Source organism: Oncorhynchus masou, unplaced genomic scaffold, assembly GCF_036934945.1.
Source record: "Oncorhynchus masou masou isolate Uvic2021 unplaced genomic scaffold, UVic_Omas_1.1 unplaced_scaffold_1129, whole genome shotgun sequence".
Lineage (NCBI taxonomy): Eukaryota > Metazoa > Chordata > Actinopteri > Salmoniformes > Salmonidae > Oncorhynchus > Oncorhynchus masou.
This window is the reverse complement of record NW_027001031.1, coordinates 166,441-190,671: the sequence shown is the minus strand read 5'-3', so window position 1 is coordinate 190,671 and position 24,231 is coordinate 166,441. Positions and strand designations below refer to the sequence as shown.

General features: G+C 41.8%; 1 pseudogene; it reads right to left on the bottom strand.

Annotated features, from left to right (window-relative positions):
- The window catches only part of LOC135529320 (voltage-dependent calcium channel subunit alpha-2/delta-4-like), a 102,755-nt pseudogene that overhangs the window by 12,533 nt on the left and 65,991 nt on the right, over window positions 1-24,231 (bottom strand).

The window sequence follows — 24,231 nt, the reverse complement described above, 5'->3', positions numbered from 1 at the left end:
CCAACTCACCCACCCACTCACTCATCCACTCATCCACCCACCCACTCACCAACTCACTCATCCACCCACCCACCAACTCACCCACCCACTCACTCATCCACCCACCCACCAACTCACCAACTCACTCACCCACCAACTCACTCACCAAATCACCCACTCAATCACCCATCCACTCACTCACTCACCCACTCACCCACTCACCCACTCACTCACTCACTCACCCACCCACCCACCAACTCACTCACTCACCAACTCACTCACCCACCAACTCACTCACCAAATCACCCACTCAATCACCCATCCACTCACCCACTCACTCACTCACTCAACCACCCACCCACCCACCCACTCACTCACTCACTCACTCACTCACTCACTCACTCACTCACTCACCAACTCACCCCCCAAGTCACTCACTCACCAACTCACCCACCAACTCACTCAGTCACCCACCCACCCACCCACCCACCCACCCACCAACTCAAAACCCACCCACCCACCCACCCACCAACCAACTCACCAACTCACCCACCAACTCACCCACCACCCACCCACCCACCCACCCACCCACCCACCCACCCACCAACTCACCCACCCACCCACCCACCCACCAACTCACTCTCCCACTCTCTGAATGTAATAAATGTAGCCACCTATGTACAGCAGAGACAACCCAGTAAACCAACAGATGACAACCCAGTGTGTTCCAGTACTGCAGGTCTGACTTACTTGGCAACACGTTTCTCAATGCCCACGTATCTGGTGACCCTCATCAGACCAGACCGGGTGCCCAGGAACGCAGTCTCCACCCCCTCGTCCATACTGAACACACAGAGGAGAGACAAGGAGGGGCAGTAACACTACAGCTGAAAACCAGACATCCATTCAAATCTAAACAAGGATGTAGAACATTTATCAACAGATAATAAATATGGGATGTATTGGCAGCATGGTATGTTACAGCACTGTTACCAACCCAGATGGATTGAACATCATGTCTGTCTGGTAGGCCTGTCCATGTGACCACAGAGAGTGGTGGTACTGTGCAAGTGTAGTGTAGTAGTGTGGTAGTGTGGTAGTGTGGTAGTGTGGTACTGTGCAAGTGTAGTGTAGTAGTGTGGTAGGGTGGTAGTGTAGTGTAGTAGTGTAGTAGTGTGGTAGTGTGGTAGTGTAGTAGTGTGGTAGTGTAGTAGTGTGGTAGTGTAGTAGTGTGGTAGTGTGGTAGTGTGGTAGTGTGGTAGTAGTAGTGTAGTAGTGTGGTAGTGTGGTAGTGTGGTAGTGTAGTAGTGTGGTAGTGTAGTAGTGTAGTAGTGTGGTAGTGTAGTAGTGTGGTAGTGTGGTAGTGTAGTAATGTAGTAGTGTAGTAGTGTGGCAGTGTAGTAGTGTGGTAGTGTAGTAGTATGGTAGTGTAGTAGTATGGTAGTGTGGTAGTGCGGTAGTGTAGTAGTATAGTAGTGTGGTAGTATGGTAGTGTAGTAGTATGGTAGTGCGGTAGTGCGGTAGTGTGGTAGTGTAGTAGTGTGGTAGTGTGGTAGTGTGGTGGTGTAGTAGTGTAGTAGTGTGGTAGTGTGGTAGTGTAGTAGTGTGGTAGTGTAGTAGTGTGGTAGTGTGGTAGTGTGGTAGTGTAGTAGTGTGGTAGTGTGGTAGTGTAGTAGTGTGGTAGTGTAGTAGTGTGGTAGTGTAGTAGTGGGGTAGTATAGTAATGTAGTAGTGTAGTAGTGTGGTAGTGTAGTAGTGTGGTAGTGTAGTAGTATGGTAGTGTAGTAGTATGGTAGTGTGGTAGTGTGGTAGTGTAGTAGTATAGTAGTGTGGTAGTATGGTAGTGTAGTAGTGTGGTAGTGTAGTAGTGGTGTGTGTAGTAGTGTGGTAGTGTAGTAATGTAGTAGTGTAGTAGTGTGGTAGTGTAGTAGTGGTAGTGTAGTAGTATGGTAGTGTAGTAGTATGGTAGTGTAGTAGTATGGTAGTGTGGTAGTGTGGTAGTGTAGTAGTATAGTAGTGTGGTAGTATGGTAGTGTAGTAGTGTGGTAGTGCGGTAGTGTGGTAGTGTAGTAGTGTGTCCGTGTGGTCGTGTGGTAGTGTAGTAGTGTAGTAGTGTAGTAGTGTGGTAGTGTGGTAGTGTACTGGTATAGTAGTGTGGTAGTGTGGTAGTGTGGTAGTGTAGTAGTATAGTAGTTTGGTAGTGTGGTAGTGTAGTAGTGTGTTAGTGTAGTAGTGTGGTAGTGTGGTAGTGTAGTAATGTAGTAGTGTGGTAGTGTGGTAGTGTACTGGTATAGTAGTGTGGTAGTGTAGAAGTATGGTAGTATAGTAGTGTGGTAGTGTGGTAGTGTAGTAGTATAGTAGTATGGTAGTGTGGTAGTGTAGTAGTGTGGTAGTGTAGTAGTATAGTAGTGTGGTAGTGTGGTAGTGTAGTAGTATAGTAGTGTGGTAGTGTAGCGGTGTAGTAGTATAGTAGTGTGGTAGAGTGGTAGTGTAGTAGTATAGTAGTGTAGTAGTGTGGTAGTGTAGTAGTGTGGCAGTGTGGTAGTGTGGTGGTGTAGTAGTATAGTAGTGTGGTAGTGTAGTAGTATAGTAGTGTGGTAGTGTTGTAGTGTGGTAGTGTAGTAGTATAGTAGTGTGGGAGTGTGGAAGTGTAGTAGTATAGTAGTGTGGTAGTGTGGTAGTGTAGTAGTGTAGTAGTGTGGTAGTGTGGTAGTGTAGTAGTATAGTAGTGTGGTAGTGTGGTAGTGTAGTAGTATGGTAGTGTAGTAGTGTGGTAGTGTCGTAGTTTGGTAGTATGGTAGTGTGGTAGTGTGGTAGTGTAGTAGTATAGTAGCATGGTAGTGTAGTAGTGTGGTAGTATAGTAGTATAGTAGTATGGTAGTGTAGTAGTATAGTAGTGTAGTAGTGTACTAGTGTAGTATTATGGTAGTGCGGTAGTGTGGTAGTGTAGTAGTATAGTAGTGTAGTAGTGTGGTAGTGTAGTAGTATAGTAGTGCAGTGTTGTAGTAGTAAAGTAGTATAGTAGGGTAGTAGTATAGTAGTGTAGTAGTGTAGTAGTGTAATAGTGTAGTAGTGTAGTAGTGTACTAGTATAGTAGTGTAGTAGTGTGGTAGTGTAGTAGTGTAGTAGTACAGTAGTGTAGTAGTGTAGTGGTGTAGTAGTGTAGTAGTATAGTAGTGTAGTAGTGTGGTAGTGCGGTAGTGTGGTTGTGTAGTAGTGTAGTAGTGTAATAGTATAGTTGTGTAGTAGTGTGGTAGTGTAGTAGTGTGGTAGTGTAGTAGTATGGTAGTGTAGTAGTGTGGTAGTGTGGTAGTGTAGTAGTATAGTAGTGTGGTAGTATGGTATTGTAGTAGTGTGGTAGTGCGGTAGTGTGGTAGTGTAGTAGTGTAGTAGTGTGGTAGTGTAGTAGTGTGGTAGTGTAGTAGTGTGGTAGTGCAGTAATGTAGTAGTGTAGTAGTGGGGTAGTGTAGTAGTGTGGTAGTGTGGTAGTGTGGTAGTGTAGTAGTATAGTAGCATGGTAGTGTAGTAGTGTGGTAGTGCGGTAGTGTGGTAGTGTAGTAGTGTAGTAGTGTGGTAGTGTAGTAGTGTGGTAGTGTAGTAGTGTGGTAGTGTAGTAATGTAGTAGTGTAGTAGTGTGGTAGTGTAGTAGTGTGGTAGTATAGTAGTATAGTAGTATGGTAGTGTAGTAGTATAGTAGTGTAGTGGTGTGCTAGTGTAGTATTATGGTAGTGCGGTAGTGTGGTAGTGTAGTAGTATAGTAGTGTAGTAGTGTGGCAGTGTAGTAGTATAGTAGTGTAGTGTTGTAGTAGTAAAGTAGTGTAGTAGGGTAGTAGTATAGTAGTGTAGTAGTGTAGTAGTGTAATAGTGTAGTAGTGTAGTAGTGTAATAGTATAGTAGTGTAGTAGTGTGGTAGTGTAGTAGTGTAGTAGTACAGTAGTGTAGTAGTGTAGTGGTGTAGTAGTGTAGTAGTATAGTAGTGTAGTAGTGTGGTAGTGCGGTAGTGTGGTTGTGTAGTAGTGTAGTAGTGTAATAGTATAGTTGTGTAGTAGTGTAGTAGTGTGGTAGTGTAGTAGTGTGGTAGTGTAGTAGTATGGTAGTGTAGTAGTGTGGTAGTGTGGTAGTATAGTAGTGTGGTAGTATGGTAGTGTAGTAGTGTGGTAGTGCGGTAGTGTGGTAGTGTAGTAGTGTAGTAGTGTGATAGTGTAGTAGTGTGGTAGTGTAGTAATGTAGTAGTGTAGTAGTGTGGTAGTGTAGTAGTGTGGTAGTGTAGTAGTATGGTAGTGTAGTAGTATGGTAGTGTAGTAGTATGGTAGTGTGGTAGTGTGGTAGTGTAGTAGTATAGTAGTGTGGTAGTATGGTAGTGTAGTAGTGTGGTAGTGCGGTAGTGTGGTAGTGTGGTAGAGTGGTAGTGTAGTAGTATAGTAGTGTGGTAGTGTGGTAGTGTAGAAGTATGGTAGTATAGTAGTGTGGTAGTGTGGTAGTGTAGTAGTGTGGTAGTGTAGTAGTATAGTAGTGTGGTAGTGTGGTAGTGTAGTAGTGTAGTAGTGTGGTAGTGTGGTAGTGTGGTAGTGTGGTACTGTGCAAGTGTAGTGTAGTAGTGTGGTAGGGTGGTAGTGTAGTAGTGTAGTAGTGTAGTAGTGTGGTAGTGTGGTAGTGTAGTAGTGTGGTAGTGTAGTAGTGTGGTAGTGTAGTAGTGTGGTAGTGTGGTAGTGTGGTAGTGTGGTAGAGTAGTAGTGTAGTAGTGTGGTAGTGTGGTAGTGTGGTAGTGTAGTAGTGTGGTAGTGTAGTAGTGTAGTAGTGTGGTAGTGTAGTAGTGTGGTAGTGTGGTAGTGTAGTAATGTAGTAGTGTAGTAGTGGCAGTGTAGTAGTGTGGTAGTGTAGTAGTATGGTAGTGTAGTATGGTAGTGTGGTAGTGCGGTAGTGTAGTAGTATAGTAGTGTGGTAGTATGGTAGTGTAGTAGTATGGTAGTGCGGTGAGTGCGGTAGTGTGGTAGTGTAGTAGTGTGGTAGTGTGGTAGTGTGGTTGTGTGGTAGTGTTGTAGTGTGGTAGTGTGGTAGTGTAGTAGTGTGGTAGTGTAGTAGTGTGGTAGTGTGGTAGTGTGGTAGTGTAGTAGTGTGGTAGTGTGGTAGTGTAGTAGTGTGGTAGTGTAGTAGTGTGGTAGTGTAGTAGTGGGGTAGTATAGTAATGTAGTAGTGTAGTAGTGTGGTAGTGTAGTAGTGTGGTAGTGTAGTAGTATGGTAGTGTAGTAGTATGGTAGTGTGGTAGTGTGGTAGTGTGGTAGTATAGTAGTGTGGTAGTATGGTAGTGTAGTAGTGTGGTAGTGTAGTAGTGTGGTAGTGTAGTAGTGTGGTAGTGTAGTAATGTAGTAGTGTAGTAGTGTGGTAGTGTAGTAGTGTGGTAGTGTAGTAGTATGGTAGTGTAGTAGTATGGTAGTGTAGTAGTATGGTAGTGTGGTAGTGTGGTAGTGTAGTAGTATAGTAGTGTGGTAGTATGGTAGTGTAGTAGTGTGGTAGTGCGGTAGTGTGGTAGTGTAGTAGTGTGTCCGTGTGGTCGTGTGGTAGTGTAGTAGTGTAGTAGTGTAGTAGTGTGGTAGTGTGGTAGTGTACTGGTATAGTAGTGTGGTAGTGTGGTAGTGTGGTAGTGTAGTAGTATAGTAGTTTGGTAGTGTGGTAGTGTAGTAGTGTGTTAGTGTAGTGTGTGGTAGTGTGGTAGTGTGGTAGTGTAGTAGTGTGGTAGTGTGGTAGTGTACTGGTATAGTAGTGTGGTAGTGTAGTAGTATGGTAGTATAGTAGTGTGGTAGTGTGGTAGTGTAGTAGTATAGTAGTATGGTAGTGTAGTAGTGTAGTAGTATAGTAGTGTGGTAGTGTAGTAGTATAGTAGTGTGGTAGTGTAGTAGTGTAGTAGTATAGTAGTGTGGTAGTGTGGTAGTGTAGTAGTATAGTATTGTAGTAGTGTGGTAGTGTAGTAGTATAGTAGTGTAGTAGTGTGGTAGTGTAGTAGTGGTAGTGTGGTAGTGTGGTGGTGTAGTAGTATAGTAGTGTGGTAGTGTAGTAGTATAGTAGTGTGGTAGTGTTGTAGTGTGGTAGTGTAGTAGTATAGTAGTGTGGTAGTGTGGAAGTGTAGTAGTATAGTAGTGTGGTAGTGTGGTAGTGTAGTAGTGTAGTAGTGTGGTAGTGTGGTAGTGTAGTAGTAGTAGTGTGGTAGTGTGGTAGTGTAGTAGTATGGTAGTGTAGTGGTGTGGTAGTGTCGTAGTTTGGTAGTATGGTAGTGTGGTAGTGTGGTAGTGTAGTAGTATAGTAGCATGGTAGTGTAGTAGTGTGGTAGTATAGTAGTATAGTAGTATGGTAGTGTAGTAGTATAGTAGTGTAGTAGTGTACTAGTGTAGTGGTAGTGCGGTAGTGTGGTAGTGTAGTAGTATAGTAGTGTAGTAGTGTGGTAGTGTAGTAGTATAGTAGTGCAGTGTTGTAGTAGTAAAGTAGTATAGTAGGGTAGTAGTATAGTAGTGTAGTAGTGTAGTAGTGTAATAGTGTAGTAGTGTAGTAGTGTAATAGTATAGTAGTGTAGTAGTGTGGTAGTGTAGTAGTGTAGTAGTACAGTAGTGTAGTAGTGTAGTGGTGTAGTAGTGTAGTAGTATAGTAGTGTAGTAGTGTGGTAGTGCGGTAGTGTGGTTGTGTAGTAGTGTAGTAGTGTAATAGTATAGTTGTGTAGTAGTGTGGTAGTGTAGTAGTGTGGTAGTGTAGTAGTATGGTAGTGTAGTAGTGTGGTAGTGTGGTAGTGTAGTAGTATAGTAGTGTGGTAGTATGGTAGTGTAGTAGTGTGGTAGTGCGGTAGTGTGGTAGTGTAGTAGTGTAGTAGTGTGGTAGTGTAGTAGTGTGGTAGTGTAGTAGTGTGGTAGTGCAGTAATGTAGTAGTGTAGTAGTGGGGTAGTGTAGTAGTGTGGTAGTGTGGTAGTGTGGTAGTGTAGTAGTATAGTAGCATGGTAGTGTAGTAGTGTGGTAGTGCGGTAGTGTGGTAGTGTAGTAGTGTGGTAGTGTAGTAGTGTGGTAGTGTAGTAATGTAGTAGTGTAGTAGTGTGGTAGTGTAGTAGTGTGGTAGTATAGTAGTATAGTAGTATGGTAGTGTAGTAGTATAGTAGTGTAGTAGTGTGCTAGTGTAGTATTATGGTAGTGCGGTAGTGTGGTAGTGTAGTAGTATAGTAGTGTAGTAGTGTGGCAGTGTAGTAGTATAGTAGTGTAGTAGTGTGGTAGTGCGGTAGTGTGGTTGTGTAGTAGTGTAGTAGTGTAATAGTATAGTTGTGTAGTAGTGTGGTAGTGTAGTAGTGTGGTAGTGTAGTAGTATGGTAGTGTAGTAGTGTGGTAGTGTGGTAGTATAGTAGTGTGGTAGTATGGTAGTGTAGTAGTGTGGTAGTGCGGTAGTGTGGTAGTGTAGTAGTGTAGTAGTGTGATAGTGTAGTAGTGTGGTAGTGTAATGTAGTAGTGTAGTAGTGTGGTAGTGTAGTAGTGTGGTAGTGTAGTAGTATGGTAGTGTAGTAGTATGGTAGTGTAGTAGTATGGTAGTGTGGTAGTGTGGTAGTGTAGTAGTATAGTAGTGTGGTAGTATGGTAGTGTAGTAGTGTGGTAGTGCGGTAGTGTGGTAGTGTGGTAGAGTGGTAGTGTAGTAGTATAGTAGTGTGGTAGTGTGGTAGTGTAGAAGTATGGTAGTATAGTAGTGTGGTAGTGTGGTAGTGTAGTAGTGTGGTAGTGTAGTAGTATAGTAGTGTGGTAGTGTGGTAGTGTAGTAGTATAGTAGTGTGGTAGTGTAGCGGTGTAGTAGTATAGTAGTGTGGTAGAGTGGTAGTGTAGTAGTATAGTAGTGTAGTAGTGTGGTAGTGTAGTAGTGTGGCAGTGTGGTAGTGTGGTGGTGTAGTAGTATAGTAGTGTAGTAGTGTGGTAGTGCGGTAGTGTGGTTGTGTAGTAGTGTAGTAGTGTAATAGTATAGTAGTGTAGTAGTGTAGTAATGTAGTAGTGTAGTAGTGTGGTAGTGTAGTAGTGTGGTAGTGTAGTAGTATGGTAGTGTAGTAGTATGGTAGGGTGGTAGTGTGGTAGTGTAGTAGTATAGTAGTGTGGTAGTATGGTAGTGTAGTAGTGTGGTAGTGCGGTAGTGTGGTAGTGTAGTAGTGTAGTAGTGTGGTAGTGTAGTAGTGTGATAGTGTAGTAATGTAGTAGTGTAGTAGTGTGGTAGTGTAGTAGTGTGGTAGTGTAGTAGTGTGGTAGTGTAGTAGTATGTTAGTGTAGTAGTATGGTAGTGTAGTAGTATGGTAGTGTGGTAGTGTGGTAGTGTAGTAGTATGGTAGTGTGGTAGTATGGTAGTGTAGTAGTGTGGTAGTGCAGTAGTGTGGTAGTGTAGTAGTGTGTTTGTGTGGTCGTGTGGTAGTGTGGTAGTGTAGTAGTGTGGTAGTGTACTGGTATAGTAGTGTGGTAGTGTGGTAGTGTGGTAGTGTAGTAGTATAGTAGTTTGGTAGTGTAGTAGTATGTTAGTGTAGTAGTGTGGTAGTGTGGTAGTGTAGTAATGTAGTAGTGTGGTAGTGTGGTAGTGTGGTAGTGTGGTAGTGTACTGGTATAGTAGTGTGGTAGTGTAGAAGTATGGTAGTATAGTAGTGTGGTAGTGTGGTAGTGTAGTAGTATAGTAGTATGGTAGTGTGGTAGTGTAGCAGTGTGGTAGTGTAGTAGTATAGTAGTGTGGTAGTGTGGTAGTGTAGTAGTATGGTAGTGTGGTAGTGTAGCGGTGTAGTAGTATAGTAGTGTGGTAGAGTGGTAGTGTAGTAGTATAGTAGTGTAGTAGTGTGGTAGTGTAGTAGTGTGGCAGTGTGGTAGTGTGGTGGTGTAGTAGTATAGTAGTGTGGTAGTGTAGTAGTATAGTAGTGTTGTAGTGTGGTAGTGTAGTAGTATAGTAGTGTGGTAGTGTGGTAGTGTAGTAGTGTGGTAGTGTGGTAGTGTAGTAGTATAGTAGTGTGGTAGTGTAGTAGTATGGTAGTGTAGTAGTGTGGTAGTGTCGTAGTTTGGTAGTATGGTAGTGTGGTAGTGTGGTAGTGTAGTAGTATAGTAGCATGGTAGTGTAGTAGTATAGTGGTGGAGTAGTGTGCTAGTGTAGTATTATGGTAGTGCGGTAGTGTGGTAGTGTAGTAGTATAGTAGTGTAGTAGTGTAATAGTATAGTAGTGTGGTAGTGTAGTAGTGTAGTAGTACAGTAGTGTAGTAGTGTAGTGGTGTAGTAGTGTAGTAGTATAGTAGTGTAGTCGTGTGGTAGTGCGGTAGTGACTTAAATGTAATGTAAATGTAGTGTGGTTGTGTAGTAGTGTAGTAGTGTAATAGTATAGTAGTGTAGTAGTGTGTTAGTGTAGTAGTATGGTAGTTTGGTAGTATGGTAGTGTGGTAGTGTGGTAGTGTAGTAGTATAGTAGTATGGTAGTGTAGTAGTATAGTGGTGGAGTAGTGTGCTAGTGTAGTATTATGGTAGTGCGGTAGTGTGGTAGTGTAGTAGTATAGTAGTGTAGTAGTGTGGTAGTGTAGTAGTATAGTAGTGTAGTAGTGTAGTAGTGTAATAGTGTAGTAGTGTAATAGTATAGTAGTGTGGTAGTGTAGTAGTGTAGTAGTACAGTAGTGTAGTAGTGTAGTGGTGTAGTAGTGTAGTAGTATAGTAGTGTAGTCGTGTGGTAGTGCGGTAGTGACTTAAATGTAATGTAAATGTAGTGTGGTTGTGTAGTAGTGTAGTAGTGTAATAGTATAGTAGTGTAGTAGTGTGTTAGTGTAGTAGTGTGGTAGTATAGTAGTGTAGTAGTGTGGTAGTGTAATAGTATAGTAGTGTAGTAGTATAGTAGTGTAGTAGTGTAGTAGTGTAATAGTATAGTAGTGTAGTGGTGTGGTAGTATAGTAGTGTAGTAGTGTGGTAGTGTAGTAGTGTAGTAGTGTAGTAGTGTGGTAGTGTAGTAGTGTAGTAGTATAGTAGTGTAGTAGTGTAATAGTATAGTAGTGTAGTAGTATGGTAGTGTAGTAGTATGGTAGTGTGGTAGTGTGGTAGTGTAGTAGTATGGTAGTGTGGTAGTATGGTAGTGTAGTAGTGTGGTAGTGCAGTAGTGTGGTAGTGTGTAGTAGTGTGTTTGTGTGGTCGTGGTGTGGTAGTGTAGTAGTGTGGTAGTGTGGTAGTGTACTGGTATAGTAGTGTGGTAGTGTGGTAGTGTGGTAGTGTAGTAGTATATAGTAGTTTGGTAGTGTAGTAGTATGGTAGTGTAGTAGTGTGGTAGTGTGGTAGTGTAGTAATGTAGTAGTGTGGTAGTGTGGTAGTGTAGTAGTGTGGTAGTGTGGTAGTGTACTGGTATAGTAGTGTGGTAGTGTAGTAGTATGGTAGTATAGTAGTGTGGTAGTGTGGTAGTGTAGTAGTATAGTAGTATGGTAGTGTAGTAGTGTAGCAGTGTGGTAGTGTAGTAGTATAGTAGTGTGGTAGTGTGGTAGTGTAGTAGTATGGTAGTGTGGTAGTGTAGCGGTGTAGTAGTATAGTAGTGTGGTAGAGTGGTAGTGTAGTAGTATAGTAGTGTAGTAGTGTGGTAGTGTAGTAGTGTGGCAGTGTGGTAGTGTGGTGGTGTAGTAGTATAGTAGTGTGGTAGTGTAGTAGTATAGTAGTGTTGTAGTGTGGTAGTGTAGTAGTATAGTAGTGTGGTAGTGTGGTAGTGTGGTAGTGTAGTAGTGTAGTAGTGTGGTAGTGTGGTAGTGTAGTAGTATAGTAGTGTGGTAGTGTAGTAGTATGGTAGTGTAGTAGTGTGGTAGTGTCGTAGTTTGGTAGTATGGTAGTGTGGTAGTGTGGTAGTGTAGTAGTATAGTAGCATGGTAGTGTAGTAGTATAGTGGTGGAGTAGTGTGCTAGTGTAGTATTATGGTAGTGCGGTAGTGTGGTAGTGTAGTAGTATAGTAGTGTAGTAGTGTAATAGTATAGTAGTGTGGTAGTGTAGTAGTGTAGTAGTACAGTAGTGTAGTGGTGTAGTAGTGTAGTAGTATAGTAGTGTAGTCGTGTGGTAGTGCGGTAGTGACTTAAATGTAATGTAAATGTAGTGTGGTTGTGTAGTAGTGTAGTAGTGTAATAGTATAGTAGTGTAGTAGTGTGTTAGTGTAGTAGTATGGTAGTTTGGTAGTATGGTAGTGTGGTAGTGTGGTAGTGTAGTAGTATAGTAGTATGGTAGTGTAGTAGTATAGTGGTGGAGTAGTGTGCTAGTGTAGTATTATGGTAGTGCGGTAGTGTGGTAGTGTAGTAGTATAGTAGTGTAGTAGTGTGGTAGTGTAGTAGTATAGTAGTGTAGTAGTGTAGTAGTGTAATAGTGTAGTAGTGTAATAGTATAGTAGTGTGGTAGTGTAGTAGTGTAGTAGTACAGTAGTGTAGTAGTGTAGTGGTGTAGTAGTGTAGTAGTATAGTAGTGTAGTCGTGTGGTAGTGCGGTAGTGACTTAAATGTAATGTAAATGTAGTGTGGTTGTGTAGTAGTGTAGTAGTGTAATAGTATAGTAGTGTAGTAGTGTGTTAGTGTAGTAGTGTGGTAGTATAGTAGTGTAGTAGTGTGGTAGTGTAATAGTATAGTAGTGTAGTAGTATAGTAGTGTAGTAGTGTAGTAGTGTAATAGTATAGTAGTGTAGTGGTGTGGTAGTATAGTAGTGTAGTAGTGTGGTAGTGTAGTAGTGTAGTAGTGTAGTAGTGTGGTAGTGTAGTAGTGTAGTAGTATAGTAGTGTAGTAGTGTAATAGTATAGTAGTGTAGTAGTGTGGTAGTGTAGTAGTATAGTAGTATGGTAGTGTAGTGGTGTAGTAGTATAGAGTGTAGTGGTGTGGTAGTGTAGTAGTGTAGTAGTATAGTAGTGTAGTAGTGTGGTAGTGTGGTTGTGTAGTAGTGTAGTAGTGTAATAGTATAGTAGTGTAGTAGTGTGGTAGTGTAGTAGTGTGGTAGTATAGTAGTGTAGTAGTGTGGTAGTGTAGTAGTGTAGTAGTGTGGTAGTGTAGTAGTGTAGTAGTGTAGTAGTGTGGTAGTGTAGTAGTGTGGTAGTGTAGTAGTGTGGTAGTGTAGTAGTGTGGTAGTGTGGTTGTGTAGTAGTGTAGTAGTGTGGTAGTGTAGTAGTGTGGTAGTATAGTAGTGTAGTAGTGTGGTAGTGTAGTAGTGTATTAGTATAGTAGTATAGTAGTGTAGTAGTATAGTAGGGTAGTGGTGTGGTAGTGTAGTAGAGTAGTCGTGTAGTGGTGTGGTAGTGTAGTAGTGTAGTAGTGTGGTAGTGTAGTAGTGTAGTAGTGTGGTAGTATAGTAGTGTAGTAGTGTAGTAGTGTAATAGTATAGTAGGGTAGTGGTGTGGTAGTGTATTAGTGTAGTAGTGTAGTAGTGTGGTAGTGTAGTAGTGTGGTAGTGTAGTAGTGTAGTAGTGTAGTAGTATAGTAGTGTAGTAGTGTAGTAGTGTAGTAGTGTAATAGTATAGTAGTGTAGTGGTGTGGTAGTGTATTAGTGTAGTGGTGTGGTTGTGTACTAGTGTGGTATTGTAGTATCCATGGTAATTACCCAGATGGGTCGAGCATCATTGCTGTCCAGTAAGCCTCCATGGGGGCTGTGACCACAGCATCAAACAGAGTCTGTCTCAACAGTTCCTCATCACCTATAGACCATGAATGAGATTCCTGTTAAAGGTCAATCGAAGGCTCTTTTCTGAAATGGTGTGTTAATATCTGAATGTACTGCGGGTGGCTCACACTCCAGATCAGGTTCCTTCCCTGTGAGGTATCGAAACACAGCCTGGAGCTGGGTCAGCTTGCGGTGGTGAGGGTCAATATCTGTCTCACAGTAGGTCCTGTAGACACACACACACACACACACACACACACACACACACACTGCACACACACACACACACACACACACACACACACACACACACACACACACACACACACACACACACACACACACACACACACACACACACACACACACACACCAGTAATAGTGTACCAGTCAGGTCATTGCTTGCTGGTGAGTGAAAGAATAGGGAGAGAGACTGATTCGTCAGACACTCACCACTCATTTGCGATGGACACATCTGGCTGCATCAGGTCATTGAGGCCTGTGGATGAAAACACCCTGGTTTAGTAGTTAAACTGCAGAGGCCTGTGGATGGAAACAAGTTATAACACCCTGGTTTAGTAGTTATACTGCAGAGGCTTGTGGATGAAAACAACTTATAACACCCTGGTTTAGTAGTTAAACTGCAGAGGCCTGTGGATGGACACAAGTTATAACACCCTGGTTTAGTAGTTAAACTGCAGAGGCCTGTGGATGGAAACAAGTTATAACACCCTGGTTTAGTAGTTAAACTGCAGAGGCTTGTGGATGAAAACAACTTATAACACCCTGGTTTAGTAGTTAAACTGCAGAGGCCTGTGGATGGACACAAGTTATAACACCCTGGTTTAGTAGTTATACTGCAGAGGCCTGTGGATGAAAACCAGTTATAACACCCTGGTTTAGTAGTTATACTGCAGAGGCCTGTGGATGGACACAAGTTATAACACCCTGGTTTAGTAGTTATACTGCAGAGGCCTGTGGATGAAAACCAGTTATAACACCCTGGTTTAGTAGTTATACTGCAGAGGCCTGTGGATGGACACAAGTTATAACACCTGGTTTAGTAGTTATACTGCAGAGGCCTGTGGATGGACACAAGTTATAACACCCTGGTATAGTAGTTATACTGCAGAGGCCTGTGGATGGACACAAGTTATAACACCCTGGTTTAGTAGTTAAACTGCAGAGGCCTGTGGATGAAAACAAGTTATAACACCCTGGTTTAGTAGTTAAACTGCAGAGGCCTGTGGATGGAAACAAATTTATAACACCCTGGTTTTATAACACCCTGGTTTAGTAGTTATACTGCAGAGGCCTGTGGATGAAAACCAGTTATAACACCCTGGTTTAGTAGTTATACTGCAGAGGCCTGTGGATGAAAACCAGTTATAACATCCTGGTTTAGTAGTCATACTGCAGAGGCCTGTGGATGAAAACAAGTTATAACACCCTGGTTTAGTAGTTATACTGCAGAGGCCTGTGGATGAAAACAAGTTATAACACCCTGGTTTAGTAGTTAAACTGCAGAGGCCTGTGGATGGAAACAAGTTATAACACCCTGGTTTAGTAGTTAAACTGCAGAAGCCTGTGGATGGACACAACTTATAACACCCTGGTTTAGTAGTTATAGTGCAGAGGCCTGAGGATGAAAACCAGTTATAACACCCTGGTTTAGTAGTTATACTGCAGAAGCCTGTGGATGAAAACAAGTTATAACACCCTGGTTTAGTAGTTAAACTGCAGAGGCCTGTGGATGGACACAAGTTATAACACCCTGGTTTAGTAGTTAAACTGCAGAGGCCTGTGGATGGAAACAAGTTATAACACCCTGGTTTAGTAGTTAAACTGCAGAGGCCTGTGGATGGACACAACTTATAACACCCTGGTTTAGTAGTTATAGTGCAGAGGCCTGAGGATGAAAACCAGTTATAACACCCTGGTTTAGTAGTTATACTGCAGAAGCCTGTGGATGAAAACAAGTTATAACACCCTGGTTTAGTAGTTAAACTGCAGAGGCCTGTGGATGGACACAAGTTATAACACCCTGGTTTAGTAGTTATACTGCAGAGGCCTGTGGATGAAAACCAGTTATAACACCCTGCAGAGGCCTGTGGATGTAAACAAGTTATAAGACCCTGGTTTAGTAGTCATACTGCAGAGGCCTGTGGATGAAAACAAGTTATAACACCCTGGTTTAGTAGTTAAACTGCAGAGGCCTGTGGATGGAAACAAGTTATAACACCCTGGTTTAGTAGTTAAACTGCAGAGGCCTGTGGATGGACACAAGTTATAACACCCTGGTTTAGTAGTTATACTGCAGAGGCCTGTGGATGGACACAAGTTATAACACCCTGCAGAGGCCTGTGGATGAAAACAAGTTATAACACCCTGGTTTAGTAGTTATACTGCAGCGTTTGTTGTTCAGGTGAGACAGACGACTTACCTTCCCGAACAGACACATTCCCAATGAAGATGTATTCTCCGTGCCCTCTGGTCAGCACCATGCCAAGACTGTAGAGACACACCCAGTACACGTTTACACGGTGTCCACTGTTTTGTTTCCACATTATAACTGTTTATGAGACGTCTACATAGAAGGAGAATGTTACGCTCTCTGTGCTGATTGGACCAACCTGAACGGCGTCTCGTTGATGGTTGTGTAGAAGTAGTCATTCTTCAGGAACATGACTCTTCTCTGGTAGGGGAATAAAACAGCTCTTAAAGGTGGTCGTAGGCTCTATGTAATGTCACCTCGTACTGGGTACTACTGCTGCGTTAATAACTATGTAATGTCACCTTGTACTGGGTCTACTGCTGTGTTAATAACTATGTAATGTCACCTTGTACTGGGTCTACTGCTGTGTTAATAACTATGTAATGTCACCTTGTACTGGGTCTACTGCTGTGTTAATAACTATGTAATGTCACCTCATACTGGGTCTAATGCTGTGTTAATAACTATGTAATGTCACCTTGTACTGGGACTACTGCTGTGTTAATAACTATGTAATGTCACCTTGTACTGGGACTACTGCTATATTAATAATAACTATGTAATGTCACCTTGTACTGGGACTACTGCTGTGTTAATAACTATGTAATGTCACCTTGTACTGGGACTACTGCTGTGTTAATAACTATGTAATGTCACCTTGTACTGGGACTACTGCTGTGTTAATAACTATGTAATGTCACCTTGTACTGGGTCTACTGCTGTGTTAATAACTATGTAATGTCACCTTGTACTGGGTCTACTGCTGTGTTAATAACTATGTAATGTCACCTGGGTCTACTGTTAATAACTATGTAATGTCACCTTGTGGGTACTACTGCTGTGTTAATAACTATGTAATGTCACCTTGTACTGGGTACTACTGCTGTGTTAATAACTATGTAATGTCACCTTGTACTGGGTCTACTGCTGTGTTAATAACTATGTAATGTCACCTTGTACTGGGTACTACTGCTGTGTTAATAACTATGTAATGTCACCTTGTACTGGGACTACTGCTGTGTTAATAACTATGTAATGTCACCTTGTACTGGGTCTAATGCTGTGTTAATAACTATGTAATGTCACCTTGTACTGGGTCTACTGCTGTGTTAATAACTATGTTATGTCACCTTGTACTGGGTACTACTGCTGTGTTAATAACTATGTAATGTCACCTTGTACTGGGTCTAATGCTGCGTTAATAACTATGTAATGTCACCTTGTACTGGGTCTACTGCTACATTAATAACTATGTAATGTCACCTTGTACTGGGTCTACTGCTGTGTTAATAACTATGTAATGTCACCTTGTACTGGGTCTAATGCTGCGTTAATAACTATGTAATGTCACCTTGTACTGGGTCTACTGCTGTGTTAATAACTATGTAATGTCACCTTGTACTGGGTCTAATGCTGTGTTAATAACTATGTAATGTCACCTTGTACTGGGTACTACTGCTGTGTTAATAACTATGTAATGTCACCTTGTACTGGGTCTACTGCTGTGTTAATAACTATGTAATGTCACCTTGTACTGGGTCTACTGCTGTGTTAATAACTATGTAATGTCACCTTGTACTGGGACTACTGCTGTGTTAATAACTATGTAATGTCACCTTGTACTGGGTACTACTGCTGTGTTAATAACTATGTAATGTCACCTTGTACTGGGACTACTGCTGTGTTAATAACTATGTAATGTCACCTTGTACTGGGTACTACTGCTGTGTTAATAACTATGTAATGTCACCTTGTACTGGGTCTACTGCTGTGTTAATAACTATGTAATGTCACCTTGTACTGGGACTACTGCTGTGTTAATAACTATGTAATGTCACCTTGTACTGGGTCTACTGCTGCGTTAATAACTATGTAATGTCACCTTGTACTGGGACTACTGCTGCGTTAATAACTATGTAATGTCACCTTGTACTGGGACTACTGCTGTGTTAATAACTATGTAATGTCACCTTGTACTGGGTCTACTGTTGTGTTAATAACTATGTAATGTCACCTTGTACTGGGTCTACTGCTATGTTAATAACTATGTAATGTCACCTTGTACTGGGACTACTGCTGTGTTAATAACTATGTAATGTCACCTTGTACTGGGTCTACTGCTGCGTTAATAACTATGTAATGTCACCTTGTACTGGGTCTACTGCTATGTTAATAACTATGTAATGTCACCTTGTACTGGGGCTACTAATATATTAATAATAACTATGTAATGTCACCTCGTACTGGGTCTACTGCTGTGTTAATAACTATGTAATGTCACCTTGTACTGGGACTACTGCTGTGTTAATAACTATGTAATGTCACCTTGTACTGGGACTACTGCTGTGTTAATAACTATGTAATGTCACCTTGTACTGGGTCTACTGCTATATTAATAATAACTATGTAATGTCACCTTGTACTGGGTCTACTGCTGTGTTAATAACTATGTAATGTCACCTTGTACTGGGACTACTGCTGTGTTAATAACTATGTAATGTCACCTTGTACTGGGTCTACTGCTATGTTAATAACTATGTAATGTCACCTCGTACTGGGTCTACTGCTGTGTTAATAACTATGTAATGTCACCTTGTACTGGGACTACTGCTGTGTTAATAACTATGTAATGTCACCTTGTACTGGGTCTACTGTTGTGTTAATAACTATGTAATGTCACCTTGTACTGGGTCTACTGCTATGTTAATAACTATGTAATGTCACCTTGTACTGGGACTACTGCTGTGTTAATAACTATGTAATGTCACCTTGTACTGGGTCTACTGCTGCGTTAATAACTATGTAATGTCACCTTGTACTGGGTCTACTGCTATGTTAATAACTATGTAATGTCACCTTGTACTGGGGCTACTGCTATATTAATAATAACTATGTAATGTCACCTCGTACTGGGTCTACTGCTGTGTTAATAACTATGTAATGTCACCTTGTACTGGGTCTACTGCTGTGTTAATAACTATGTAATGTCACCTTGTACTGGGTACTACTGCTGTGTTAATAACTATGTAATGTCACCTTGTACTGGGACTACTGCTGTGTTAATAACTATGTAATGTCACCTTGTACTGGGTACTACTGCTGTGTTAATAACTATGTAATGTCACCTTGTACTGGGTCTACTGCTGTGTTAATAACTATGTAATGTCACCTTGTACTGGGACTACTGCTGTGTTAATAACTATGTAATGTCACCTTGTACTGGGTCTACTGCTGCGTTAATAACTATGTAATGTCACCTTGTACTGGGACTACTGCTGCGTTAATAACTATGTAATGTCACCTTGTACTGGGACTACTGCTGTGTTAATAACTATGTAATGTCACCTTGTACTGGGTCTACTGTTGTGTTAATAACTATGTAACTGGGTCTACTGCTATGTTAATAACTATGTAATGTCACCTTGTGCTGGGACTACTGCTGTGTTAATAACTATGTAATGTCACCTTGTACTGGGTCTACTGCTGCGTTAATAACTATGTAATGTCACCTTGTACTGGGTCTACTGCTATGTTAATAACTATGTAATGTCACCTTGTACTGGGGCTACTGCTATATTAATAATAACTATGTAATGTCACCTCGTACTGGGTCTACTGCTGTGTTAATAACTATGTAATGTCACCTTGTACTGGGTCTACTGCTGTGTTAATAACTATGTAATGTCACCTTGTACTGGGACTACTGCTGTGTTAATAACTATGTAATGTCACCTCGTACTGGGACTACTGCTGTGTTAATAACTATGTAATGTCACCTTGTACTGGGACTACTGCTGTGTTAATAACTATGTAATGTCACCTTGTACTGGGTCTACTGCTGTGTTAATAACTACTGCTGTGTTAATGTAATGTCACCTTGTACTGGGACTACTGCTGTGTTAATAACTATGTAATGTCACCTTGTACTGGGTCTACTGCTATATTAATAATAACTATGTAATGTCACCTTGTACTTGGTCTACTGCTGTGTTAATAACTATGTAATGTCACCTTGTACTGGGACTACTGCTGTGTTAATAACTATGTAATGTCACCTTGTACTGGGTCTACTGCTGCGTTAATAACTATGTAATGTCACCTTGTACTGGGACTACTGCTGCGTTAATAACTATGTAATGTCACCTTGTACTGGGACTACTGCTGTGTTAATAACTATGTAATGTCACCTTGTACTGGGTCTACTGTTGTGTTAATAACTATGTAATGTCACCTTGTACTGGGTCTACTGCTATGTTAATAACTATGTAATGTCACCTTGTACTGGGACTACTGCTGTGTTAATAACTATGTAATGTCACCTTGTACTGGGTCTACTGCTGCGTTAATAACTATGTAATGTCACCTTGTACTGGGTCTACTGCTATGTTAATAACTATGTAATGTCACCTTGTACTGGGGCTACTGCTATATTAATAATAACTATGTAATGTCACCTCGTACTGGGTCTACTGCTGTGTTAATAACTATGTAATGTCACCTTGTACTGGGTCTACTGCTGTGTTAATAACTATGTAATGTCACCTTGTACTGGGACTACTGCTGTGTTAATAACTATGTAATGTCACCTCGTACTGGGACTACTGCTGTGTTAATAACTATGTAATGTCACCTTGTACTGGGACTACTGCTGTGTTAATAACTATGTAATGTCACCTTGTACTGGGTCTACTGCTGTGTTAATAACTATGTAATGTCACCTTGTACTGGGACTACTGCTGTGTTAATAACTATGTAATGTCACCTTGTACTGGGACTACTGCTGTGTTAATAACTATGTAATGTCACCTTGTACTGGGTCTACTGCTATATTAATAATAACTATGTAATGTCACCTTGTACTGGGACTACTGCTGTGTTAATAACTATGTAATGTCACCTTGTACTGGGTCTACTGCTGTGTTAATAACTATGTAATGTCACCTCGTACTGGGTCTACTGCTGTGTTAATAACTATGTAATGTCACCTTGTACTGGGTCTACTGCTGTGTTAATAACTATGTAATGTCACCTTGTACTGGGTCTACTGCTGTGTTAATAACTATGCAATGTCACCTTGTACTGGGTCTACTGCTGTGTTACTAACTATGTAATGTCACCTTGTACTGGGTCTACTGCTACATTAATAACAACTTACCCCTTTCTCTACAGTGGCTCTGACGTCTAAGGACAGAGTACCTGTCTCTCCTTTTACCATGGCAGTTCTCAACTGGAAGGAAAATACACACGGCCACAATCAGAGACGTTCTTCTGTGGCTGTGAATAAGGTGTGTGTGTGTGTGTGTGTGTGTGTGTGTGTGTGTGTGTGTGTGTGTTATTACTCACCGTCTCATCCGTGTCCTCCCACTCCACCTCAGCCAGATCAACACTGTTGTAGTTGGGTTTTGGCTTCAGCTTCTTTCCCTCCTTATACAGGGGTCGGAGGGCAGGGTGGGCGAGAATATAACCGTTGTTGGTGTTGAGGAAGGCGTAACCATGGACACCCAGCTATAGGAGACGCACAGGGAGACATGGATCTCATGAAAGAGGGGTCAGAGAGGTCAGATAGTTGTTAAGGTGCAGTACAGAGCAGACAGCTCTGTTGAAGGACATCAAAGACATCGGGAACGTGTTGTCCATAGAGATGAAGGGTGTTTGGTACCTTGTATCTAGGAGCCAGCCTCATCAGTTCTCTCAGAGGGACGTCAGTCCCCACCACCCCCAGCAGAATACCATGAGACAGCTGGATGCAGAAAGACAGAGAGACAAGGATGGGTCCATTAGCCTACAGGACCATGACTCAGCCCCGGCCTGTCATTAATTGCGTGGTTGATTTACCTCCACTCTAGGGTATGCGAACCAAACGGAGCCCTATTCCCTATATAGTACTTTAGACCAGGGCCCTATTCTCTATATAGTGCACTACTTTAGACCAGAGCCCTATTCCCTATATAGTGCACTACTTTAGACCAGAGCCCTATTCCCTATATAGTGCACTATATTAGACCAGAGCCCTATTCCCTATGTAGTGCACTACTTTAGACCAGAGCCCTATTCCCTATCTAGTGCACTACTTTAGACCAGAGCCCTATTCCCTATATAGTGGACTACTTTTGACCAGAGCACTATTCCCTATATAGTGGACTACTTTAGACCAGAGCCCTATTCCCTATATAGTGCACTACTTTAGACCAGAGCCCTATTCCCTATCTAGTGCACTACTTTAGACCAGAGCCCTATTCCCTATGTAGTGCACTACTTTAGACCAGAGCCCTATTCCCTATCTAGTGCACTACTTTAGACCAGAGCCCTATTCCCTATATAGTGCACTACTTTAGACCAGAGCCCTATTCCCTATCTAGTGCACTACTTTAGACCAGAGCCCTATTCCCTATATAGTGCACTACTTTAGACCAGAGCCCTATTCCCTATAAAGTGCACTACTTTAGACCAGAGCCCTATTCCCTATATAGTGGACTACTTTAGACCAGAGCCCTATTCCCTATATAGTGCACTACTTTAGACCAGAGCCCTATTCCCTATCTAGTGCACTACTTTAGACCAGAGCCCTATTCCATATATAGTGCACTACTTTAGACCAGAGCCCTATTCCCTATATAGTGCACTACTTTAGACCAGAGCCCTATTCCCTATATAGTGGACTACTTTAGACCAGAGCCCTATTCCCTATATAGTGTACTACTGTTGACCAGAGCCCTATTCCCTATATAGTGGACTACTTTAGACCAGAGCCCTATTCCTTATATAGTGCACTACTTTAGACCAGAGCCCTATTCCCTATATAGTGCACTACTTTAGACCAGAGCCCTATTCCCTATATAGTGCACTACTTTAGACCAGAGCCCTATGGGACTCAGCCCAGACCCCACTCACAGTCTCCTTCTTCTTGCTGAACACAGGCATGGCCACAGAGGTCATGAGGAGCAGGCTCTGAGCCTGGGTGTTGAACAGCTGGGAAGAAACAGGATCACAGTTAGTGTCTGATATGACTGGAAGACAATACACACATCTACTGTCAGGTACAGAGGAAGACTAGTGTCTGACACTATAAACACATCTACTGTCAGGTACAGAGGAAGACTAGTGTCTGACACTATAAACACATCTACTGTCAGGTACAGAGGAAGACTAGTGTCTGACACTATAAACACATCTACTGTCAGGTACAGAGGAAGACTAGTGTCTGACACTATACACACATCTACTGTCAGGTACAGAGGAAGACTAGTGTCTGACACTATAAACACATCTACTGTCAGGTACAGAGGAAGACTAGTGTCTGACACTATAAACACATCTACTGTCAGGTACAGAGGAAGACTAGTGTCTGACACTATAAACACATCTACTGTCAGGTACAGAGGAAGACTAGTGTCTGACACTATAAACACATCTACTGTCAGGTACAGAGGAAGACTAGTTAGTGTCTGACACTATAAACACATCTACTGTCAGGTACAGAGGAAGACTAGTTAGTGTCTGACACTATAAACACATATACTGTCAGGTACAGAGGAAGACTAGTTAGTGTCTGACACTATAAACACATCTACTGTCAGGTACAGAGGAAGACTAGTTAGTGTCTGACACTATAAACACATCTACTGTCAGGTACAGAGGAAGACTAGTTAGTGTCTGACACTATACACACATCTACTGTCAGGTACAGAGGAAGACTAGTTAGTGTCTGACACTATAAACACATCTACTGTCAGGTACAGAGGAAGACTAGTGTCTGACGCTATAAACACATCTACTGTCAGGTACAGAGGAAGACTAGTGTCTGACGCTATAAACACATCTACTGTCAGGTACAGAGGAAGACTAGTTAGTGTCTGACACTATAAACACATCTACTGTCAGGTACAGAGGAAGACTAGTGTCTGACACTATAAACACATCTACTGTCAGGTACAGAGGAAGACTAGTTAGTGTCTGACACTATAAACACATATATTGTCAGGTACAGAGGAAGACTAGTGTCTGACACTATAAACACATCTACTGTCAGGTACAGAGGAAGACTAGTTAGTGTCTGACACTATAAACACATCTACTGTCAGGTACAGAGGAAGACTAGTTAGTGTCTGACACTATAAACACATCTACTGTCAGGTACAGAGGAAGACTAGTGTCTGACACTATAAACACATCTACTGTCAGGTACAGAGGAAGACTAGTTAGTGTCTGACACTATAAACACATCTACTGTCAGGTACAGAGGAAGACTAGTTAGTGTCTGACACTATAAACACATCTACTGTCAGGTACAGAGGAAGACTAGTTAGTGTCTGACACTATAAACACATCTACTGTCAGGTACAGAGGAAGACTAGTGTCAGACACTATAAACACATCTACTGTCAGGTACAGAGGAAGACTAGTGTCTGACACTATAAACACATCTACTGTCAGGTACAGAGGAAGACTAGTGTCTGACACTATAAACACATCTACTGTCAGGTACAGAGGAAGACTAGTGTCTGACACTATAAACACATCTACTGTCAGGTACAGAGGAAGACTAGTGTCTGACACTATAAACACATCTACTGTCAGGTACAGAGGAAGACTAGTGTCTGACACTATAAACACATCTACTGTCAGGTACAGAGGAAGACTAGTGTCTGACACTATAAACACATCTACTGTCAGGTACAGAGGAAGACTAGTGTCTGACACTATAGACACATCTACTGTCAGGTACAGAGGAAGACTAGTTAGTGTCTGACACTATAAACACATCTACTGTCAGGTACAGAGGAAGACTAGTTAGTGTCTGACACTATAAACACATCTACTGTCAGGTACAGAGGAAGACTAGTGTCTGACACTATAAACACATCTACTGTCAGGTACAGAGGAAGACTAGTGTCTGACACTATAAACACATCTACTGTCAGGTACAGAGGAAGACTAGTGTCTGACACACTATAAACACATCTACTGTCAGGTACAGAGGAAGACTAGTGTCTGACACTATAAACACATCTACTGTCAGGTACAGAGGAAGACTAGTTAGTGTCTGACACTATAAACACATCTACTGTCAGGTACAGAGGAAGACTAGTTAGTGTCTGACACTATAAACACATCTACTGTCAGGTACAGAGGAAGACTAGTT